This window comes from Hetaerina americana, unplaced genomic scaffold (genome assembly GCF_022747635.1).
Source record: "Hetaerina americana unplaced genomic scaffold, ioHetAmer1.1.p SCAF_10, whole genome shotgun sequence".
Classification (NCBI taxonomy): domain Eukaryota; kingdom Metazoa; phylum Arthropoda; class Insecta; order Odonata; family Calopterygidae; genus Hetaerina; species Hetaerina americana.
In genome coordinates this window covers 7,199,361-7,213,561 of record NW_027286070.1, presented here as the reverse complement: position 1 = coordinate 7,213,561, position 14,201 = coordinate 7,199,361, and the positions used below count along the sequence as shown (strand labels likewise).

The 14,201-nt window shown below is 44.7% G+C and overlaps 1 protein-coding gene across 7 annotated transcripts in view; it reads right to left on the bottom strand.

Moving 5' to 3' along the window:
• Positions 1 to 14,201, bottom strand: part of numb (NUMB endocytic adaptor protein) — a 419,433-nt gene that overhangs the window by 251,662 nt on the left and 153,570 nt on the right. The window lies entirely within an intron of this gene.

Below are 14,201 nucleotides of genomic sequence, written 5' to 3'. Positions count from 1 at the left end.
ATCAGGAGTGAACGGATCGTGGAGGGAATATCGACGCCCTCCACCTTGAGGTGCAACCGACGCCCACGCCTCGACAAAGAGCGCCCCCTCGACCCCCTGTCCTTTCGCGCAACCACCCTCCCCCTTCCTCGCGTCCGAAGGAACGCAGAAAATAATAAGAAGGAGCAGAAGAGGAAAGGGGTTTAAGAAAGCGCCCTGCCGGAGATCAGATCACAACGATCGACACACGGACAGCTTCCCGGGTAAAGGTCACGTTTTATCTCCTGAATTTTTAAAGCAGTGTAAAAATACCGCATCATCCTCATTTTCCTTCCGCTGGCTTCAAAAGAAAAAGTAAGCTCGGCTAAATCCTTTTTCCTCCGACAGGGGGACCATAGGGGGAGGAGGGAGGAGAGCTGAGGGGGGAGGGGGGCTGGGAAGGAAGCTTTCCACCTGAGACAAGAGCCCTCCCGAGTAGGAACGCTCTTCGCCCCGAGGGCACCAGGGGGAATGGGGGAGGAGGATACGGGAATATCACTAGGGAGGCACGGGGAGAAAGCAAAGAAAACAATAAACAAACAACCTCCAGGGGGGTATGAAAAATTTACGAAAGAAGCAGCCGTCGCCCTCCGGTTACATCTCTCGACCCGGGTGCGGGCGAGTGTGCGGTCTGTGTGTGTGAACACACACGCCACAGCGTGGTTTCAATTGCGCGGCTGCAGAGGAAAAGAACAAATGAGCGTAGTCTAGCGTTCGGGGCTCACACGCGCCGCGCCGCTTAATGAGTGCCAACGGGATTCGAGGGGAGGGAAGAAAAAAACGTGGCCCTGAAATGTCATCGCTTCTTCTCACTTTACTCGAGGCGCAAAACATTTCTCGGAGTTTGAATATTGTGCGAGGTGGCGTGAATGAATACTAAAACGGCCACTTTAATGAACGCCGAATCACGCACGCTCTCTCACGGTCCCAGGTCATTGGGCCCACAGCAGATTTCAAGTACGATATGTGTTAAGCAAATACGATACAATCGGTAATTTCAGGCTTGACTGTGTGGAACTTATCCATTGAGGAAAGAAAAACTACAACTTAGTGTGTCATCGCACGACCCAGGTTTTGGCCTGCTTGTGAGAATGTAACAATAATCATCCACATTGAAGAGAAGGTAAAGTATATATAGTATTCTCAATAAATTCTTCCTAATTGTTTTCACGAACAATGTGGCCAACGAGGATTTTTCAGATATTCTACATATCGAACTAATGGCCAATGTAACGGCAAACGAACAAGGAATTACCGAAGAGCTTAAAGGGCTTAAACTCAAAAATCCTCGGGTCTCCACAATATATCCGCTGGGGTGTTAAAAAGTTAACATCGCCCCATATCTCGAGGTAATTCTCACCATAGCCGTCGATATAAACGCCATGATATAACTTCAAAAATAAAAAGTAAAAATTTTGGCCGGTGACATTGTATCTCCAAGGAAATAGCAAACAACAAAGATCGTCAAATACTAAAAAGAGCTTGACAACATTCAAATAAGGTATAAAGAATGGGGTCGGGATGTTAATACTAAAAATCTACGTTAATGCTCAAAAAATAAGAAACACGAGCACACTTTACCAACTTACTCGGGAGTATTCGGATAAACTTACCAGACCGCGTTAAATAGTTGGGTGTTACCATCGCATCCCGTCTTACGTCGGGAAAACGCATAGGGATTATTTGCAAGGGGTCCTCAAGAAGCTGGATTCCGTCGAGGACATTGTTGGAAAGCGTAACGACGAGAAAATGAAGAAGACGAGCCAGTTTCCTTTCGCAAGACTCTACATAAGAGGATGCAACTGTAGCATAAGGGATCCATCTCAAAAAAACACTGACTGCCGAATTTAACGTAGTGCAGAGAAATCCATCCAGATTCGTGAAGAACTCGCACGAAAAAAACACAAAGCGTACTGCTAGATCTGGGATGGTCACCCTTGGATATGCGAAGATTCAAGAGCAAGTGCCAACCTATTGCAAAGATACCAACTTGTAGTTTTGGATCCGAGAGAGAAAATATTATCCAGCCCCCAATCACACAACACTGAAAAGCGTCACAAAATAAAAGAGATGGACTGCCGAACGGATAGAATCAAGCATTCACTTTTCCGAACACTTTTCGCGACAACAACTCCAGGGGAAACACTATTTTATTTTTATTTATTCATGTATCACCGCTATGTGAGTGGCAGGGGATGAATAGTACACACCAGACTAATTTTGATCCGAACATGACCCTCCCGCGGTCGGACATGATCCCTCATCGTTCGTGGAAAAAATTACATCTTAAATCTATCTATTCTACACTTAATCTCTCTGATTTCATTAATATGATCTCTCCTAACGCAGTACGCTGGGGGTAATAATCATTTTCAACAAAGACAAAAATGGGCGAACACTAACGAAAATAGTAACGTACGTGTTATATACGGAGTGTCATGCACATTTATGAAGGTTTATCATTAATATATTTGTAAATTATGCTTCCTGCTAGAGTTAAAGCTAACGGGTTATTAATTAGTGACTGCGTTGCATGTGAGCCTTTTCAAATAGGTTTCCTTACTTTTGTACATAGCCTGCGGAATATTAACTTCCAGTACAATATTCTTAATGTACGCACGTAACGGATGTTGCATGTTCAATAGCATTCTTTGTAGATCTTGCAGAAATGGCTTGCAGGGTAATTTGTAGAGGCAGAAATTATTAAGTAGAACACTCGTAGCTCTTTCAATCAAGCGCTTGCTTAACGATTTGGCGCGGCGGCTCCCTCCACAGGGGCTTCTGCCACGACGATGGACAACACCGGGTGTGAGTGACACAGCGTGAGTGGCGTGAGTGCCCCTGATGGCTGGAGTAGCTGCGCTGGGGGAGGGTGGCGTGCCAAAGCTACGGTCCAAGACGGAAAGGAAGGTACCTCTTCTTGAGAAGAATAAGGTTCGGGAGAGAAAAACTAAAAACCTCCGAGGAAAGCAAATAGGGTAGCTACGCGTAAAAAACGTACGCCCTGGGGGGAGAAATTATTTCGTATATTTTATATCCTAAAGTAGCCTTGAATGTTGTCATTGTTTTATCTAATCCTATTATTGTTCGTCTAGTAACAAGCAGCTAGTCTCGGTTGCGTAAAGAAGTACCTTGCACTTATTTACCTTAGGCACGTATATACCGTTATAATTACCTCCATTATTTGAAATACTTAACAGTTTTATAGGGAAATAATATTGAAGCAAAATTTAATTTATATGGTACATGGCTAGTGTAGAATCATCCCCTGCCACACATCACAGAGGTGGCTTGCAGGGTACTTTGTAGAGGTAGAAAGGCTGGACACACAGATCTCGCTCCCACGCCCCTTCCTTTTTCTATCGCAGATCGGCATTGAAACAACTAGGCCGCTCCGATTGCCTCTCCAATCGCTGTCGCTGCCCCCCTTCGTCGCCCTCTCCCGGCTTCATTCGCGGGTCCAAAGGGGTTATCCGCGACGGATCGAAACACTGGACAAAACAGATGAATTAATTAAAAAATTGGCAATTTTCCAAAAAAATGAATTTTTTACGACCGGTTTTAATGTAACTACAACATCATCAACACCTGATGATGATGTAGTTACATGTAAACCGGTTGTATTACATTTTATTTTAAGGAAAATTGCCAATTTTTAATAAATCATGATATTCCACCATATCGCATGAAACGTCTCTTTGTACAACATATGAATGTCCTCCGACTCGAGTTAGGGTAGGGCACGGCACGATTGTGAGCGTCTGAAGAAAATACATCCTGAAAACGTAGCAGAGCCCACTTTGATCAGTTTGAATGTATACGATACGAAGAAAGCCAGGGCATTAATTAGATACACCTAAATAAAAAGCAGTGCCCATTTTGTGGCACCGTGACCCGGCACTCACTCCAGCCTCATTAGCTCGACCATCGATGCAGAAGCATGCGAGCTAGCGGGGCGATACCCTTTGATGATGACGATGACTAAAGGTCGGCCGACGGGTCGCCCACGTGCCACGGAGCAATTTACCCTCCCTGCGAAAGCGATCCAATCAACGAAATCGTAAATCTCACGCCCTGCGGATGAAAAACAACACTCCATCGCGATAAAATCCTCTGAAAATAACCTTTCTGTTTCCGCGGCAACGGATTTAAAACGCGCCGAGTACCCATTAACTGGCCGCAACGCAAAATGCGACCGCGACCACGCAACCAACCCCCCCCCCCTTTCCCTCCACCCACGCACTGAAAGCGCACTCATTGACTCGGCGGCGCGACGACAGATGGGCGCCAAAAGGTCGGACCGATCCGATGAACGGGAGGGGCAGAGGGCGAGGCCACGTGCTATCCACACCACATGCTACTGAAAGATTAAGAACCTTTCGTGGAAATATTAAGTCGAAGGACGAAAGTGAAATGGATTCCTAGATACACACGTCCTACAGCATTGAATTTTGGATCAGATCACTAGCCACGAGAGACAAGCCCAACGAAAAGGGTCGATAAGCAACAGGAGTCGATTTTAAATCATAAATTCGAAACAGGTCAGCCAGTCGGGTAAATTATCATTGGAACGTGACCGATTGCACCCTTACAATCCACGTCGAGATCGCACCCCTGGCCTCCCTTTTCGAAAATAGAGGGGCACCACGGAACCTGGAGTCCGTCCTGGACCCTCCAATCACCAAGCCACGATCCCAGGCATGAGCCCGAGCGGATTGCGAGCATGCCATCCACGCATCCGAGCACATCTGATATTCGAATATCCACTTCATTTTCCCACGCAGGCCTTAGCATAACGTGTCGCGTTGATTCCACTACCGAAAGCATATATATAACTCTATTTCATTCCATTTTATTCACGAGGTATAAATAAGGTAACCAATCCTTTGAATTTTACACAAATGATTCCACAACTGTATATATTATTAGCTTTATAAATGGAAAATTAGCTTTAAGGATGGATAACGTGACACCAATGCCGCAATGCTTCAGTAGAAATAAGATGTAATCAAGGTGAATAATCTGCGGCATTAGCTAATGTCAATTGTCAAACTTAAACTACGCTTAATCAAATATGTTTCAATTTTTTTAAAAAGCAGCAAGCATCACGTTTACACCTTCTAGCCGTCTTCTGGATTACGAATGCAACTCGGCCATTACAATCCGTGCACCAAACCCATTCAACAATCCCCACGTACATTTTTATGTACGCAAATATCAAATTAAAGGGATTCTTTTATTGATCTCATTACAATATTATATAAGTTTATGCTTAAATTAATTATAAAAATAATGACTCAATCTGCATCGAACCCACGACGTCTACGTCCAATATCAGCTTCAAAGTTTCGGCTAGATCGGCGGTGGCGAACCTGCGGCATGCGTGCCCTAAGTGGCACGTGGAGAAATTATTTTGGCACACAGAAATTGGAGGGCAAAATTGCAACTGCACTTGATCTGACTAAGTTGGGAAACAGAGAAAAACACAAAATGGCAAACAAAGAAGACCGCAGTCTACGCTAGTGGTAGCTTACGCCTATCGATTGGTAAACTTTTTTCTACATAAGGCACTACGAGTATATTTTCGGCAATTTCCTTCAGTACAGAGATTTTTCCAAGAATTTGACTTTGTTTGTCTTTATAGCACGAATAGTTTTTTTAATTGCCTTCTTGGCCAATAATATGTCACTTTAACCCCTTCAGGTATGTAGAAGACTTCGCTTTGTGCACCAAAATTTTTGCTTCAAAGAAATCTTTCTTTTTCGTCAAAGAAATTATTTCGGAGAGTTGCCTTGTTTACGCTGACTGTAACATTCCTCTATTTTCTTGCCGAAACTAGTTCATAGTTGGACTGTCCCTTGTATTTGTCATATGTGAGACCATAATGATCAACTATCTAACAACACGCCTTTCATGACGAGTACGTATCAGGGCACTATATGGATCCTCTTTTAAGAAATTCCATTTTATTAAACGGGTCGTGGGGGAAATATAATGAGAAAGTAAAATAGAGGTGTTATTTTACTCTAGTTAAGCCTCATTCCGAATATACCGCAAACATTTGGGATCCTTGGGAGAAATTTTGACAAAAAGAATAAGATAAAGTCCAGAAAAATCCGCCAGATTCATGAAACATTCTTACAAAAAGAAGACAAGTGTGACAGGCCTTTTAGGGGAATTAGGCTGGGAGCCACTTGAGATGCGAATAGAACAAGCGAGACTTTTAGAAAGGTTCAGAACAAACGAGCTTAACAATGACACTAAATTAATTATTATGGCCTCACACTATTTAGGTGGATCAGACCACAAAGATAAGGTAAGGGAGATAGATTCCAGTACAGACAGATACAAATACTCGTTCTTTCCCCGGAAAAGCAGGAATTATTATAGTAAGAAACCAAAATCAATAGAGAAATATTAAGGACATTCGATTTACAAGTCAAGACAAGATTAATCGTTGCGTAGACATAAGCATTCGTAGGTGGAGGTGCATGATTGTAAATAGTATGTATGTGTATGTATATATATATATATATATATATATATATATATATATATATATATATATATATATATATTTGCATTAGTGTATGTTAAAAAGGTTTTCGCACGAATATTGCATTCGCCTTTGTCGGTATAGATTGGCATGGATGTGTGTTGGTTTTGCGAGTGGCTTTATTCTCTTTTACGGGTGATGACCCAACACCCATCACCACACGCCCTTGCGGCGGTTTGCGGGGTATTGCGTAGAAGTACGTGAATGATTCTGGGATATCCTCTAAATATTACGATAAAATATTGAATTGACGGTACGTAAGGCTTTACGCATAATGTTTATTTGAATTTCCACTACCAAGTGTTCAGTATATTTTTGTAATTACTATTAAAACTATTTTTGAAATTTGAACGAACTTCTCTGTCTTATTAAAGTCACTGTGACATCGGTTGTAACACATTATCGCCTTTGAATTTATTTGGGATACATTTCTCTATCCTGTCCCGTATAATTATTTTTTAATTTCCAACTGAGTACTGTGCCAGCACTGAGAGTTTTAAGCGTTAATGATTGCAGTTCGTACTTCAATTACCCCTGAAGCCCATTAAAATTCCCTTTTTTGAATAGATATACTTTACGTTTTTCCTTGATCACTTCCGCGAACAGTTCCGATTTTTCTAAGTACGTCTTTGTCCATCTCTGTAACCACGGTTATGCCCACGTTTGTGATCAGGGGATCAGGATGGTGCGTTGACTAGTGCACCGGATTAGCCTCCTCCCCCGGAACGGCCTGTGTTCGGATTCCGGAGGTGGTATGTTTTTTCAGAGGTATCCTGATCCCTTCTTGGAGTGCTTAGAAGAATCGAATGCGAATTTGAACTGTGTGTAAGTGACATCCCTTGGCGACTTTCGTTCAGAGTAGGCTAATGCCGACACCAGGTTTCTCTTCACCCTTTCCTGAACATCCTACCTACCCCTACCGAATGATCCACCTTTCCGTAATGGCGCAAATGACCTCAGCTGTTGCTCGCCTCGCCCCTTCATAACTGATACTGATACGTTAGTTTTATCTAAGGGGTATCCCAGTGGCAAATAACTCGAGTATGCATTTGTCTCGTGTCAGTGAATAACTACGTGTTCTAACGATAATTAGGCGGAGATATTCATTCCTTTTTCAAACGAAGATTGAGGGCAGTGCTAAGAAAAATTGCGGCCATGCAGGGGTAACACGATCCAGACGGGTCCACCCTCGCCGACGCCCCGCCGTCTCAATACAGAAAGAGAAAGAGAGAGACGGAGAGCCAGGAGGAAACAGCAGATCAGGATTCCCACGCGTCGAACGAGTCCCGAGTAGACCCCTGCCCCCCTCCCTGCCCTCAGGGAAAAGAGCACCTCTTTATTGCTTGGTTACCACGGCATAGGTAAGAGGGGGAAAGAAGAGGGGTCGGTCGAGAGAGACGGGGCACGGATAAGGCAAACCCCTCCCCTCAGTCCCTCTATTCTGAAGACCCGCCCTTGAACTGGCGACATGGTGGTGTTGCTGGGAAGGACGTGTAGCGTGTGAACCATGAGCGAAAAAATGACAATCGAATGTTCAGGGGAGTGGATTGGGGACGGCTGGCTGATTCCTGTCCGTGGTGAAAGAGCGGTTGGAGGGGGGTTGAAAGGGGAGAGAGAGTGAGAGAGGGTTGATTCGAGACCCCCTTCGGGCGGTACTCTCTTTCCCCACGGCACCGAGTGTGCGCCACAGAAAACCAAGGGGGTCGCCCCGAACGGACTGTACATAGCTGCCAACTGTCTTCGGCGGGCCACAGTTTCCTTGGCGACGGTTCCGTTTGGATTGCGATGGCACACAGGCCGGCGTCCGAGAAGCCACCCTTCGCTTGGGGTCCCGCACGCCAGAGGTGGCCGGCGGGGATTCGCCATGAGCCCGGCGTTCTCGCCACCTACACCTGCATGATACCCTGGAATCCACCGGCAAGGGTTGATCCTCACCATCGCGCACGCACAAAACAGACCGAACATGATAGACTGGTAGATGCAGAAAAATGGCAGAATAGCATTCATGAGCAAAATTCGTTTGGATTAGGTTTTAAACGGAACCAGGATAATTTCATCACTATATTTCAGTCCGGGTTACCACAAAATAACTTAAAATTTCATACATCTATATACGAGGATTGTCCGGGAGTCGCAACTAGGCCCTCCAGTCAGTAGTCATCCCTCTATTACTTGAAATATACTTAATTACATATTTTGATTTGTCGAATCCGTCTGCAAACCTTTCATAGTAGTGCACAGCCTCATCCTGTATTTCGTAAATTATAATTTTCCATAAACTAGCCTAATTTAGCTGATTTAATCACTTAATATTCAACATTGCCTTGTAAGCCAACCGGTAATTTGCGGTATACACGTATAACCACTGGGTTGGATTAAAATTTTTTGAGTGGCTGGGTAAAAAGAGTAGTTCAGACGGTGTTCGCTGTCATGCAGTAAGAGTCACTTCGGGTGCAACCCAGGGAAATGTCATCACACCTCTGTGATTCCTTATTTATGTTAACGACATTAACTCTGAAGCCACCAGTAACATACGATTATTTTCCTAAGATGCAGTGGTTCATGGAGGTATCTGCAATTCTGAGGACACCGCAGCTTTAGCAGATGACCCCGGTAACTCCGATCCGACAGAGGACAATTAGAATTAAACTTAAAAGAGAGCGTAGAGATGAATTTTTGGAAAAAATGCAATTTTCTCCCGAATGATAACTGCATCAGGAACACGGACGTAGAAATTGTAGACTTGATTAAATACTAATTAGGCGTTGCCGTCACTCACGACCTCTCCTAGATTAAACATTTACGGGAAATATGTGGACAAGTTGACAAAAACTTTGAATTTAATAGAAGAGTGCTTGGTAAATGTGATGAAAAGGTTAAAGATAAATGCTATCTCACGCTCGTTAGACCTCTTTTAGAATATGCTACTAGTATATGGGATCCTCACGAAGTTGGATTGATTACCGAATCGGATCGCGCGCAGCGTAGAGGAGCTGGATTTGTAAAATGTTGTTATGATAAACCGAGTAGGGTTTCAAAATTACTGTAGGATCTAGGTCGGGAATCACTCATGGAACGAAGGTCAAAATACAGATTAAATCTCTTACATAAATTGGAAGGATGTCTCTTTAGCAGTGATGTTGAAAAGGTATAATCAGCCTCATAAACCATAAACACAGTAATCAACCCGAAGGTCGGTTTGGTAGGTGATGGTAGAGTTCACCCAGTACTAAGCCCGACGGCGTGTGAAATTCAATTAGCCCCATAGCATGGTATAGATGATCATGTCCATAACATTAGAGAGAATAAGGGGATCGAGATGGTGCGGGGGCTAACGTAGTGGCTTCCCACCCAGAGAGCGCGGGTTCAAATCCCGGCGGTGTTGAATATTTTTCAGAGGTATCTCGATCCCTAATTGAGGTGCTTTGTGGAGGGCACTTTGAGTAAGTACGCCGTCTGTCGGATGGGACATTAAACTGCGGACCCCTTGGCGCCTTCCGTAAAGAGTAGGCTAATGCCGACGCCCGGTTTCTCTCCACCCTTCATCCTTTACTGTACATCCCCTATGGCGCAAATGACCTCAGTTGTCGGTCGCCTCCCCTCAAAACTACTACTACTAGAGAGAATAAATAGAGAACATATAGATTTTTCGATGCAATTTTTTCCACGAACGACAAGGGATCAGGTTAACATTGCCCAAATGCAGTACGGTTAAAAATTGCCGGGTCAAAATTAGTCTGGTATGCATTCACCCCCTGCCACAAACCCTAGCGGTGGCTTACAGAGTACTAAAAATACTAATATCCGAACTACAAATACCCATTAAGCCGTCACAAGGACGTCTGACAGGTGGTTTGGTTTTCAGGGGTCGCCAGGCATACTACATCTATTTTATTTATTTCACATTAACCCGAAAATAGCACATCAGCCTTTACAAAAATAGACATTTACAAGCATCCAAGCCGCACATGGAGAAAAACCCGCCTAAGAGGGAGTCGAACCCGACCTCTGGGTTGTAAGGCGAGGATGTCAACCCGCCGTCACCGGGGCCGTCAATAATCCAATACTTCCACAAACACACGGTACCCCTTGATCAACTTAAAGTGTACGTGGGACGTAGGCACCGGACATAATCCATGTAATATCCGTAATTCACATTACGTATGTCATGCTGCACAAACCACTCCATTGACAACACTAAGAACTCAAACAAGGAATCCCATTAAAAATGGCGCACAAACTCATAATTCAGTCACCAACTATTAAATAGATTTCCACCCACATAGGACGGAAAATTCACAAATGAAATAGATTTACAAATTAATTTATTTACACGATACCCCACTGCCCCGCCCAAGGGCGCGTGGCAGGGGACGCTGGGACGCCATCCATATGGTGAGTAAGCTATGAACTATTAAAATAACCCGTACCATTATAATTCCGTCTCTATTCTATCTCTCTTAATTCCATCCAACATGCCTGTTATCTTTTCCTCCGAATACCTGGCTTATCCACCTTTCTCACCCCAATCTCAGTCTTAGGCAATCAATAGCAAATCAATACATGCTTTGGCTGCACCGGTTCACCCGAATGCAAGTGGAAGCAACGTAATCGAGAAATTACCAGTCATCCGATGAGAATGAATCCATAAACCGGAAGATGGGAAGTTCATCTCACGTGGTAACGGTGGGAAGTTAACGCTGTGGCGAGGGATGAGAGATGCGAAGGCAAACTTCATCCCAGGCTCCAACAGATATGAAGTGAGAGCAGAGACAGCCCCGCGGTATCTGCAGCCCCTATCTCCGCTCCAGTGAGAGTGCCACCCCGAAGGAGCCGTCAGATTGGGAAGGGGGATTCTAATGATAGGCGGTGTTTAAGGAGCGTGATGACCCCATAGCCGAAAGGGTTAATCGCAAAGTCATAGAATATCACTACCTCATGGGAGAAAATGAAATATGAGATCTGTTCTACACATAATATCTCTAATTTTAATTAAATGATATTTTGCACCGTAATAAGATGGGACTAATAATACATTTTTAACCTCCTCGCTAACAAGAGAATTCCTTCCAACTTATGCAAAAGCTTTTATCTGTGATTGAACCTTCGCTCCGGGAGTGATTCCCAGCCTAGCTTCTCTAATCATATCGATATCATTCTCCAGTTGTCATAACAATCTTTCACAAATCTAGCTCCTCTACGCTGCAAACGATCCAATTCGGCAATCAATCCAACTTCGTGAGGATCCCATATACTTGCACCATATTCTAAATGAGGCCTAACCAGCGAAGGTTAACATTTCTCTTTGAACTTTTCATCACATTTACCCAGTACTCTTCTAATGAATCCTAATTTGCTGTTAGCTTGTCCACACACTCCCCGAATGGACTCCCTATTCCCTATTCTTCATGATAGTGTATGATTGCTTTTCCTACTATCCTTTCCTTTTTTTCCAATTCCGTGGATGAAACAGCTTCCGACCGCCATCCCCTGGCCAAAGAATCTTGGCACTTGGTTGCACAAAACCCCGCGGGTACGTTTCCTCGGTATTTGAATGGGTAAAAACCATCGGCCCGGCAAGCCGAAGATCTCTGAGGTCCATGTCACGGTCTGGGATGCTTTATTTACGCTTATTATCTGAATCCTTCCACCATCCCCAACAACTTTGTGCTTGTTTTTAATGTGTTTACATCCCTTTTCCTTACATCTATATCCATGTGAACGGCATGCGAGTCACATTTCTCCGATCGAGAAAGGTATTCGACAAGGACTCGAACGAAGCCTGCCGGGGACCAGACAATGGCAACAGTTTGATGCATCCCGACCTCGTACCTCGGCCAATAGCAAAGTTTTCCGTTCGCAACAATGGGAAATGATTGGAGACTGTGGCGTTCCCAGAGAAGGCAATTTGGAGACCTCTCTGAAGAGTCCGTCTTGACAGATCGGCAAATAAAGAGGAGGGACCGAAGGGGGGCTCGAACAATATTACATGATCGACTCGAGGAAGGCGGGGGAAAGCCTCCGGGCGGAAGCCATAGGTCATCCGCCTCTCCAATCGGGGGGCCTCCCCGCAGGGCGGCGGACGACGATATCGAAGGGAGTGGAAAGGGAACCGGAACCAGGGGTAGAGGGGGTGGAAACCCCACCCCAGTGGCCAGTGCTCCGTCCGTGTGAATGTGGCCTTTCCGCACAGCTGACTGCCCCCGCCGCCACGCAACACGGCGCCGCGGTGCGTGCGAGGAGGGGCTGAAGATGGGTGTCTGCGATTAGCGGGCGCCCTCCGTGGGAAAGTGCCGTCGCTCTTTCTGCGTGAGCAGGGAGAGGGCGGCAAAGGGACAGGGTGGGGGGGCAGCCGGGATCGAACCGAGAGCACGAATCGGAACGTGGGGGGCCAGACATCAGGTAAAATAGTCGCGGCGGGCGATACTCGTACTTAGTGGAATGTTACTGCGAGGCTCCGAAATGAAAGGAAACACTTGGCGCTCCACCGAATGCGTTCGGACCGCAGGAGACTACATATAACGGGACAACGCGAGGGGGGTGGGGCGTCATTTCGCATTCATCGGTGCACGTTTTGCTCATTCACGACATGGGTGCCCACTGAACAGCAACAGAGAAGACCACAGAAGAATCCAAGCACTACTAAGCTTCAGGGCCCCGCCAAACGCTTCTTCGTTTTTCTCCCAGCAACTTCCTTTCTCGTTCACTGCCACATACCCAGCCTTTCACTGTTTGTTTTCCTTTCCACACGTTTCACCTCTTCGCTATTCTCCGAATCCACATCTCAAAGGTTTCCAATCTACCACTATTCTACTGCCTCGAAAACCACGTTTCCGTGCCGTGCATTATACAATTCTCTGTATTAAATTTTTCACAAATCTAATTTTTCATCTTGACTTAATGGCCTCATCATTCACTTTCCCTGCTTTAATTAGATCGAGATCAAAGAGTCGGGAGATAAAATAAGGAAAACTTGAAACGTTGAGGAAGTGCGCGAGATGTACTTGCTTTAGAAACTTAAGGCATACGACGGGGGCACGTAACACCAGTTTAGAAAAAGCTTAAACATTAAACCACTAATTTCAAAGCGTTTTTGATAATCGTTCACAGGAACAGTGCGAGTCACTACCCGATCGCTTCCATGAACCCATGCCTGAAATTGTAATATCTTCTCTTGGAAACGAACGCCAACTTAAAGACAAATTCAGTCCACAATGACTAGGATAACATGACCTACTATGAGTAAACACGATAAAAATTACGAAAATGCCATTTGGGTGGAGCATTTCCGATAAACTTCGGGTCGTGGCACACAAGGAGGCCAAGACTGGGTATCAAAACGGGTTGTTTCGAAAATAGTAAGTAATAAAAGAAATTACGCGAGCATTTCATTAGCACGGAAAACTTGAGTCCTTGTCTCGAAATTTATTTTCTAAAACCTTAGGGCAACAAAATATTGAGTACACTTTTATAACATTTAGCAATGCACGACAATATATTCCCAAAGAAGACCGACAGCAAGAGAATAACGAACATAGGACTAAGACGATAACTGACAATGCATTGCATCAACGGTCCCGAAATTATGAATTCATTTCATAAAGTGTTCCGGAAACCTTTCAGAGTG